The sequence below is a fragment of the Erigeron canadensis genome, chromosome 3, assembly GCF_010389155.1.
Source record: "Erigeron canadensis isolate Cc75 chromosome 3, C_canadensis_v1, whole genome shotgun sequence".
Lineage (NCBI taxonomy): Eukaryota > Viridiplantae > Streptophyta > Magnoliopsida > Asterales > Asteraceae > Erigeron > Erigeron canadensis.
Genome location: NC_057763.1, coordinates 8,608,847 through 8,620,790, shown reverse-complemented (window position 1 = coordinate 8,620,790; position 11,944 = coordinate 8,608,847). Strand labels below are relative to the sequence as shown.

The 11,944-nt window shown below is 30.2% G+C and overlaps 1 long non-coding RNA gene across 1 annotated transcript; it reads right to left on the bottom strand.

Moving 5' to 3' along the window:
* Positions 1-3,584: 3,584 nt before the first annotated feature.
* Positions 3,585-4,322, bottom strand: LOC122590585. Its single transcript, XR_006322542.1, has 2 exons — positions 4,156-4,322; positions 3,585-4,072 (listed from the first exon to the last, which is right to left on the bottom strand). It is a non-coding gene; the product is annotated as an uncharacterized LOC122590585 (long non-coding RNA).
* Between the last annotated feature and the right edge of the window lie 7,622 nt (positions 4,323-11,944).

The window sequence follows — 11,944 nt, the reverse complement described above, 5'->3', positions numbered from 1 at the left end:
TCACAACAATTCTATTTTATTTAATATACAGATTATATATTAAAAAAAATACTTAAATACTTTACCTATTAGCCATAACGAATTTTATTTCTAGTATTTTGTAGTGTAGCACATATAAGACCCAAAGTTAAACCAGGGTCGGTCCTGAGTTTTCCAATGCTTTGGGCAAGTCCATCAAAATATGTCACTATTAAACTTATAAAGAAATAAATGGTTTTTTTTTTTTTTGGTGTATGAGATGTAGTAACGGATGTAAGAATCCAATTTCCTGGTGTCGTTAAAACCGTGTCTCCATGTCTTAGTAGAGACAAGAAAATTGAAAGTGAAATTGACATGGGTGCATGGTTTGATCGAGTTAAAAAAACAACCAAAAAATTTGTAGGACTATCAAACACTCATCTTTGCTTTAGTATTATTTGACAAGATTTCATCAAACTACAGATTTTGTGACACAATTATAAATTATTCTATAATCTAAAACTATGTTTAATAACGACAATCACTCATACATGGTCTTTCATATTACTCACATAAAACAAAAGAAATTTGCAAATAAACAAAAAGAGTTTAAAAATATATATATAACTAGGTAACGAATATTGTGATTGTAATGTTCTTCATATTCCATTTAGGCCCGAATTAAAACTAAGACATTTACACAATTTTTTAAAATTCATTACTGATTTCTTTTAGGATGTACAATATGTATATACGTGAAAACCACAAATAATCTTGTTACAAACTTACAATGTATCAAACTACAACATAATTAGTAATTTTAAAATAAAATAATATCTATCCATCTAACTATACCTATTAGGAACTATACCTATTAGGGGTGAGATATTTTAAGATAGGACCAACTAGGACCATTGATATTTGTACACTATCATCATCTACTACAATATACAAGACTTTTTTGTAAAAACACTAAGACTTTCCGGCGACGGGCCCACCAGAAAATCATGTGTAAGTTAACTTAGTGTTAACTTACACATGATTTTCTGGTGGGCCCGTCGCCGGAAAGTCTTAGTGTTTTACAAAAAAGTCTTGTATATCGTAGTAGATGATGATGCTGGTGAGTAAGTTACGAAAATCAATGGTCTTTTTTTGGACTTTTTTTAGTTGGTCTCAAATTATCTTTCCCCCTTATTTTATATATATCTATATAATTATTAAAACAGTAGTTAACCGAATGATTCTAGACCATTTTTAATTCGAAACTAGCTTATAAAATTGACACCTAAGAAAAATCTTATATGGCATCTCCATATTAATCTGAATTTTCATTAAATCAAAAGCTATTTAAAAATACAAAATCCCTTATTAGATTCAATATTTTTAGGCAAAGATAATACCAAATCTTACAATATACACTAAATCTTGAAAATATATATCAAATCTCATTTTGACAATCTATTCAATTTCTTCCCTTCAAGAATCCGTCCATCACGTTCCATCCTTTAAATTCAATTGCTTAACTTTATAAGAAAAAAGTTGAAAAAAGAATCAAGAGATGTATCATTTGCTTCTAAATTGATTTGTTCATTAAGTTTTCTCTTCTTTTTACTCCTATGTACATAATTCCAATTCTAGACTTTTCTTAATATATAAATATTGGTACGAGAAGTCTTTCTTGATAATGAGCTATTCTACTCTTATTTTTTGTTTATAATTTAAAATTTAATTTCTTTGTTGCATAACGTATGTGGGTTATTGGAAGTTGATTATGTATTCCATTGATCAACATATCGGTCCTCATGGTAAGTAGTTTAGAAATTGTCTTTGTGCCATTGATCAACCTATCGGTCCTCTTTGGTTTACTTTAGAGATCACTTACACATCATTAAGTATGTATAGTAGTTTTTCTTTGTATTATAAAGAGATGGGTTGTTATATTTATGCTTAATTAAGGGCCTGATCATATTTTATTCTACTTTGATCGGTTATATCTAATTTTGTTATCAGATGTATCTGAATGGTTGTATAAGATTTGGTTTTGTTAGGTTGAGGTCTGCTTTGCTATACACATTACGAGATATCTTCATATGGGCAAGTTCCTAATTATTTCATTTTTAATATATTGGCAAGTTCCCTAATTAAATATTTATTCTTTAATATCTTAGCTTCATGTATCATGTATAAAGGTAAAAGAAATAACATGTTATACTAAATAAAATGAATAATTATCTATTAATGTCTAATTTTCACAAACAACATTGGGTAATCATTTAAACTAATGCGCATCGCGCGGGAAAAATACCTAGTATATATATATATATCTATGCAATTTAATATGATAAATAAAATATGAGAAACTTTTGTACGAGTATTACGATATCAAAATTAGTTAAGTTGCTACATGTTAAATTACAAACAGGAACATTAATATTGAGGTGGAAATGAAAAAGATTTTAAGTTTAAAAGGTTAGTTTAATTTTGACGTTTTCAAAAGTATTGGGTTATCAGAGAAAATTTGAAAGAGAAAAAAAAAAAAGAACCTAGCAGATATTCCGCCATTAAAACCCCTCTCTCTAGATTTCATTTTATTCCAGTTTTGACTTCCATAACTAACATTACATTTCTTTGATGCTCAAGTGAACCTCGTGTAACAAAGTTACTTTTTATGTCAAATTAGCCTATTATCATATAAACAAAGTTACCTTTTATGTCAAATGAGCCTATTATCAAATGAGCCTTTTTATGCTCCGGGCTGTTCGCTTCGCTCGGCACCAGGGCCGGCCTGAGTTAAACTAAATTAAATCGCTGTATTTTTCTATTTCATTTGTTTATACACACGTGTATCAACATGCATCAAAATTATCATCACCCCATGATACATACGAGTAATATTTTATTAATTTCTTATCAATGAATACTTTACTAGAAAGTATCTATTTTTTATAAACTAAATTGTATGTGGCGTTTTCCTAATTGATTTCTTTAAACGATAAAGCACACGTTTCATCAATATGCATGTTTTAATATAAAAGGGTGCGGTTTCGTCAAGTGTTTCAACTTGATTAGTCGATTTAGTTGAAAATTTTTGATCATTTAATTGTTTTAATCGAAGGTTCAAGATTGTTTTAATTTAAACCCTCAAGTTATAAACAACCTAATATAATCTCTCCCGTTATTATTACCTCAATTACGCACAATAAAGCTTCAAATAGTTTACATCGAACTCTATAATATACATTTAATTTCATAAATTTTGACCATTCAATTATAACCCATAGTCAAGGATCAAAAGATATTGTTTTGAATCTTTATAATTAACGACGGCTTAAAAACCCGTGCTACGCACGTCGAGTTTGAAATATATTGTTTGCATATATTATGTTGTTGGTTTTTTAAATCGTTAATGAAATTTGTTTCATAAAGCTTTATATTTCGACATCTTAATTATATAATGTAGCTTAAATTAAGAACGAAAACAGCTTAATTATATAATGCACATACCGAACAAACAAAGCATGTTTTTTTGATCGGTACAAATTGTCATCTAACGATATGTAGCAAGATGTAATACTCGTACAAAGATGTCAAGAACCCAGAAAAAGCATCACGACAAAAGTAAGGCATTTATGCAAAACATAGGAATACCACATAAACCGACAATTTCTCTGTTCCAAAATTTGTTGTTGAAACTTCAAAACTAACTCACTTGGAAATTATGGATCATAAAGATACAACCCGCTCCTCACACTCAAGAAATTTCAATTCAGAATCTTAGCCATGTTTTCTTGTTCTCTGTTAACACCCTAGTAGCTATCTCTTTCTCGATCCAGCTACCTCCCTTCTCTTCAGCTTCAACCTCAATAGCTTTCAGCATATCTATTTTCTTTGCTAGCATCTAAGACAAATATAATTAGCCAAGTAATAAATAATAGCCTTATTATGAAACAATAGTAATAAAGAACAAAGAAGGGAACCTCAATATTCATCCTTGTCAAGGCTTTGATCCTTCTCATGCTTTGCTTTCCTAAAAGCAATCAACTACTTTTGCATTATATCGTGCAACCCCGATACCGCATCCTCAGTTTCGGTTCTCAAAAATTCAATGGATTGCCTGAGATTGTAGATAGAATTGTTAGAACCATTTAAATTAAGCTTAGTGCTGTCGAGTGATCTGCTCAAATAAGTTTGATGTACCTTTTGGATGCCTCAACACATAATTGGATCCTGAAGAAGACATAGATATCATCTAAAATAATGGTGATCTCCTGTGCACAAAATCAATTGGAAGGCAATTTAATAAAGTTGTTGAATCCACATGAGGACTGAAGGCATGAAGGGCCATTGCTCATGATTTTTCCATCTGATGAGCTGCTACGATTAATGAGGTTCTTAAATAGTCTTTCAACACTCTAAGTCACAATGGATAATTATCCTATTGATAGAAGAATAGTTATATATTTATTGGACACAAAAGAAAATAGGCAATACATTAAGATTTATATAGAACGTTGCAAACCAGTAATGGCCCGAAGTCAAACATCTCCATAGTATATAGAACGTTCCACCATAATCTTTAGTGAGTCTTATAAATATCTTAAAATATGAAAGATTTAGATTGCTAAGTGCCGGTAAATTTTGACAGTGTGGTACACAATAAACAAGAGGATAAGGGGTATAGGCAATCTTTTAGCAGTCACTCCAAATGCTTAATGATTCTTAATATCACCTCTACTAATAATTTTCAGCCTCAAGGTTGCATTGCTCGCTTACTAATCAGATGGTGATGAGAAATGATCTACTATAAAATTAAATTTTAATAACAGTAAGATATGAATATGACTAAATGATGTAATACCCAATAATCATGGATTTCAAATCAAAGTATAAAGCCAGTCGTTGTGAGCTATTATAAGGCTTCAACTAACTGTTAGTGATTTCTATTTATATGGATTGGCTACTTGAGTGGTTGATGGCCTAATCTCATTTATGAAATGAAAAATTGTTTTTTTTTTTACTTATATGACATTCATATGCAAAAGGACAAAGAGTATTAGGCTAGAGAATCTATCTACCTGTATAATCAATCATAACGAAGTCGAAGTAAGCCAGCAGGAAATAGATTCGTATAACTTCTTTCGCTAAATTTAATTAGAGAAGGAAATATGAACTTGGTCAGAACCTATTTGACCCATCACACAACCACCAGCGCGTACCCATTTGACCACCTTTATAAAACCCGGGAAGTGAAATGGAGAATGAAATAATTGACCGTGAATACTCTAAGCTCAAGTTTTGTGATTAAACGACCATTCGTGTAAACTTCTGTGTTTCCATTGTTAGCAACCGGACTGACTTTACCCGTGAAACTCAAAACTGAACTCACAATTCTATCTGGTTTCTTTACCTCATGAAAAATCAAATCAAATTACAACAATTTCTATATGCAAATAAAGATGGCAACTTCAACCCCTTGTTAACTTTTATAAATCAAAATAAAACAGGCAAAGTGGTTGAATACCACTTCGGCTTTACAAAGAACGCACAATGTGCAGAAACCAAACACCAAGTACAACCAACTACCTACATGTATCTAACTCGAGACAATAATATATACTACAATTATCATATTACGAATTAAAGACATAGGTAGCTTCCATTAGTCTATTCATAAAACTAACTTGTTATTATCACCATATAATCGTTGTTTGGCAACTGGCACAGAAACTATTAATAGAAAATTTGAATTTTAAACAGAGACAACTCGACCAGTTTTTAAACCTTACCATATAGAACCCGTTTTGACATAATAACCACCCCCGCTGACCAGCCCTTGCCACCTATACAGGCAAACATAAAGCTAACACGCTAAAGAAACACATTAACCTTTCCCCAAAGCCCGGATTCTTTGTCACTCCAATGCTTTTCTGGTTTCAACTTTCATGGGGCCAATGGGCAGCCTAAAAGTTCAGTCATTTCCTCAGGTTTAACCAAATATTCATTTACAATTAAGTGTCCAAGTCAAAGCTAATTAGCAGAACATTCTTTTTCAGCTTTCATAATCTGTTTGACTTCCAAAGGACTAAGTAAGCATATAATAATCTAGAACTTTGAATCAAACTCATGCTTGCAAATTTACAATGCACTCCAACAGTAAGCATTCCATAACTCCCCGTATTCACAAAACCAAAGTCATCTCTTTTACATGTGAATAGGAAGGAGCAGCACTCGGGAGTCTTTCGAGTCCCATTTCAGTGATTGGCATTCCAATTAGCAATCAACCTTTATGATACACAGTTCCTAAACAAAACTTAAAGCCTATATCCAATTCATATAGTATAAAAAACAAACCTTATACATTAAGCATCAAGTCAATGACTTTCACTGATGGGTTTCAAGTTATCCATTACATTGCATGAGTTTGTAATAATCCATATCTAATCACACACACTCAACAACAATTAGAAATGTGGCTTAAAAATACTTTTTAAGCAGCTAATAAGTTATTTTTAAAAAAACTACAGTCCTTCACTCCAAGGTATTCTAGCCCATACCTGAACCGATCAATTTGTAACTTCTAGTCTCGTGCTTTCACTTTTTTTTTTTTATATTACACATATTGTTTAAAACTATCACATATAAAATCACAATAATATGAGATAAAAAAATTTGGTTAAAGCCAAAAAAAAAGGTTCAATTAAGTACACATCCAAATATTACATAATATCCAGAAATAATATTTTCATTTATTTTTTCAATTAACCACTTTTTGTGTTCATACCAGAAACAATCAAGTTTCTTTATGGCATTTCATCGAACATCTTGTGTACATGTTAATAGTTTCAATCATATGTGAACAAAATATATGCAAATGATGCAATAAAGAATTGAACATTCAACATCTAATTTTGATGGGATTAATAAAGCAAAAGAGAATAAAATACCTCGAGAGATGTAATGGATGGCAAAATTAGGGTCACCGTTGAGATAATGAGTGATCACCAAAACTTTTCTTCTTAAACCTTGCACAAATCATAACCTTCAATCAAAAGTATATAAACAGTGATTAGAAAATATATTCATGATTGACATCTAAAATAAAAGCCTAAAAAAACGAACTTCAAAAGAGCCTACTTTCTAATAGCAATTGAATTTTGGTGATAATAATGTCTAACAATTGAGAAAGAAATCAGGTTAAAAAGTACCTTTTATTAATAAATGTCAGAAGTTAATGACTTAAACCAAAATTTGTATAAGCTTCACTTCTAATATGAAAAATATATAAATCCAAATCATTTGCATCACTATTTACCTTAATAAATAGAGTTATATTTTTTTTAATGAAAAATAGGTATAGATATACACCTACCGATATCTCAGTTAAAGACCCAAAACACAGCAAATTCACTAAAACCATATACATATTCAACTCTTATATATGATCATGATCAAACAAAGCAATATAATGAAAAGAAAGCTAAAGACTTTTCACGTATGGAAATTGGTTATTTTTATGAATAGAATGAGAGTCTTTATTGAAATATGAAGCCAAAAGCCCACAATCTAAACAAAGAAATATAATGATAGAAAGGAAGCTCAATGGTTTTGACATCATCAATTATATAACACCTTCATTAGATATCAATTGATTAACCTGAAACATTAATACATTAAATATTCCATTCATTCCCACCTAATACATAGTAGTAATAGTAACAAACCTTCAAGCAATAATTACAAAACCTCATCAAGTGCATCATTATCACCAAAATTTACTGAACACTTTGAATTACCCAAGCAGCAACACTTCAAATTACCCAAGCAATAAAATCATAATTATCATATTCAATGTGAAGATTAAGAATTGATTACAAGCTACAGCTTTTATATATATATATAAGATTTTCATTTAAAGGTCAAAATGATTTTAACTTAAACCCTCAAGTTAGAATAAACTTGACAAGATCTCCATCCTTTAATACGCAAATTAGATTTTCAGATTGTTTACATCATCCAACTCTATTTTATACCTTTAATTTTATAATTCTTTATACTAAACTTTTTGCCTCAAACTGTTCATACAAAACTTCAATTATAAAATACCATAAAAATTTTTTTAATTAAACAAACAATATAAATATCTAATCATTACAAAAATATAAAAGATAGTACAAAATAAAAACACCGAAAATGAGAATCAACAGTAAGAACGAAACCATGGTTAATGTTTTTTCTATACTCATATATAAAACACTAGGTATTTTACCCCGTGCTGAGCGAGTTGTTATAATTATTGTCTAAAAATGTGTAAAAATAAAAAAAAAAGTTTAGATACATGGATTGATGATTAGTTCATGATAGTTTGGTTATTTTTATTGTTATATCACTATCTTAGACATTCCAAATTTATAAGATTAAACAAAAAAAACATTAATGATCTACGTTTCTCTTTTTGTTTTTGTTTCCATGGTGAGGGTAGTAACATAAATTTAACTCATGAATATTACATTCAATATAAAATATTATAAAACTATGAAAAACCATAAGTGTATCAAGTCTATGATTTTGTATAGCGACAATAGTAAATGAATATTAAATAATAGTATATGGACGATATATTATATTATATTATAAATATTGCACAATGGAGATTTTTGTTGCCAAAATCTACACATAATAAAATGAATATTTTAAAAAAAAAATATAGAGAATCCTATGTAGCAATGTTTGGTGACAACATTACATTGAGGTGGATAGATTTATAAAGCTAAGATAACTATTAATTTGCGACTTTTATAGATTTAAATGTAATGGATCTACTTCTTCATATCCGGTTTTTATTTTGATATGAGAATTTTTTATAATTTTGTGTAGATTATATAAATATCCTTAAAAAAATATGAAAATGCCACGTAGGATAAATCTTATGTGACACTATATAATGATAATCTTAATAGAGGTTGATGACTTTAAAATACTAGGATTACTACTTGAGATAGAGAGATATTGACTACCTTTATATATGAATTTAAGGCTCATTTAACTTTTTAGTTAAGATAAAATATTGACTATTCATTTTTAACATTTTAAATGAACGACATTCATTTTCATAAATAATATGGTCATTTATATACTATTAAATTATTACAAAAATACAATATGATCAAGTAAATGAAAAATAAAAATACTTATATATTCAATTTTGAGCTATAGTTTTAAATAATTGAACCACTCACCACCAACACAATTAAGTTTATTTTTTAAGAACACAGGGTATCAAACTTAACATAAGGTACAAGGAATTATCAAAGATTATCACAATTGATTATAGATCAAAATGTATTATTGAACACAATTTATTATAAACTATTTACCGGCGCTGCAATGCGTGAATAATCAGGGGCGGCTGAGACAGATGCATGGGGTGCAAATGTGTCGGGCCCACCATCTACCAGCCTTTCATGTGTATCACAGGAGTTTTTTCTAATTGAAAATGAGAGTTAAAGGATTTAGATAGATAAATGACGTATTGGGGAAGATGATATAAAGTGATAAATGGGAGTTTTTATGTCTTTAGCCCTTTAGTTGTTCAGATTTACTAATTCGTCCCTATAGTTTAGATAACTTACAATTTCAGATTAATTGATAGTCCATTTAAAAGCAACTCATATTAATGGTACGTGTACTAGGAATTCCATTTCCTTTATGTTTATGTTAATTACTAGGTATTTTACCCGCGCGCTGCGCGGATGTTTCAAGAGTATATTAATGAAAGCCGAAAATGATCAGAAGATCCTGCAAAGTAGCTCCGGCGGCCATAAGTTGTTCCTGCAATCCCACAAATATAGAATTAGTGGTTTAGTAGGTTAGCAACAAAATTATTATACAAAGTCTCAACCAAATAACATGTGTTCGTAACTCTTAGTATGTAAAAATAGGTATCATATTGAATCTCGAACTTGCGAATACATGTGTTGTGCATATTATAGTTATAAATCGGATTGCATACATTCTACAGTTTTCCAGCATTTTTGTATCTTTTTCCGAAATATAATGGTCAAATCCTAAGCAAGAGTTCAATTAACAACGCATGAGGTATAACCATTACACCATATAAGTTACTATTGTGGTAGCAATTAAGCCAATAGGTGAATCACCGGGTGACATGTCAATTTGTGTGGGGGTTGAAGCCGAAATGACCAGGTAGACCCATAGAAGTTGTTGCACCTTTTAAAAAACAGTTGCAAGTACTGTATGAGTTGATATTGATTTTATTATTACTATTAGTATTTACAATGATAAATTGATTATTTGTCAATGGTATAACCTTGCCTGGTAAATGACCCTTAGGATGTTCTCATGACTTGTTCAGATTATGATAAATTTCAATTGTTGTACTCCATGTCATTGCTTCTTTGAGATAGGTTCAATCACTAATTCACTATAAAAGTTTAAAAAAATCAATATCAAAATAATATATTATTTCTTATCATAGGTTAGCTCTAAAACAAATACAATTAAAATTACCGCACCAATTGAGGAAAAAAGCTTACATTAGCATGTCCTTCGTTGCCGATTGATATTGTTGTTGATAATGAGCTTGAGACTATTTTCACTTGAAATTGGAAAAAAAGAAACAATTGACAAAAAGTCGATAACTTTTTAAGCTTTTCCTCTCAAACATAATTTATATATGAAACTAATTGTGCTAACATGCTACCGAGAGTATACGAAATAAATAAGTTTCCCAATTATACTGCTAGTATACCGTGAGCGATCTTTATATGATATTTGGTGGGTTGCTCCAATGCACCAGAAGAATTGAATATCCAGAGTATAAGCTAGAGTAAAACATAATCATGTTTGAAGACTGCACATTCTTTTATTATTATTGCATGGACTTCAGTCATTTGCATCTTCAACTCCTCCTACTTTTATCTAGAATATGTAAAGCTTGTCAAGACTCAAAAAGACAATCCAAATGTGATTAGAAAGGTAGGGGTAGAAAGGCAGGTAAGAAGGGAGGGTTGGACGGGTTGGGTAAGATTTCAAAATGGTTTCACATTGACCTGTATAAGTATAAATACTTTTTGATTCATTATTTTTAAGAACAATTGAGATTATATTAAAATTATGATTGCAAAACCAACTTTTTTTAGGTACTTTATCATTGAATAAAGTACTTCAGGAGGTTAAATGCTATTTAGATAGATTTTGATCCACTTGCAACCCATTTGACCCATCACGGTTTTAGCAACTATTAATTTTTTTAGACACTTGTGAGATAAATGTCGACACAAATTGATACGACTAATAAATAATTGGTTAATAACAACATGCACACGAATGAACTGTGCTTCATACTTTGGCAGATACAGTACGTCAAACACTTTGCAGACAAATTGTTCCTCAGTGCTCTTCCTAAAACATCATCTCATTTACGGGTATTGAGTGCTTCACTACGGGTTGAAAATATAGTTTTTCGCAGTCATGGTTACCCCCACCTGTTAAAAGAATTTAAAGGAACTTGATTCCTTTAACATAGAAAAGGAATGAGTTGTTGATAACAATACATAGAAACTACGATATCTACCTTCAAATAGACATTGCGGACAACTGAAATCTTCTTTACAAGTGACGTTGCATCCTTTGGCAATTCAAACTACAAACGGAAAACACATGAGATTTAAATGAAAAAAAAGTAAGTAAGTAAGTAACTGCTTAGTGTTTTTTTACACCAATTAACATAAGAGAACAAAGTGTTGTAGACTTATTTACGTCCTTGAATCAAATGAAACTAACAAACATGCTCAAAAAAGATGGTGGTGAAATAACCTCCTAGTTGACCCAAATACATATAAATCTGTGATCTTATTGAGTTACTGGAATCATCTCATAGAGCTAGAAGGAATCTAAATCAAGCAACAACAACCCACATTTAGTAGCATCAGAAAATATGATGGGACAAATTATTGCTAGCGATTAC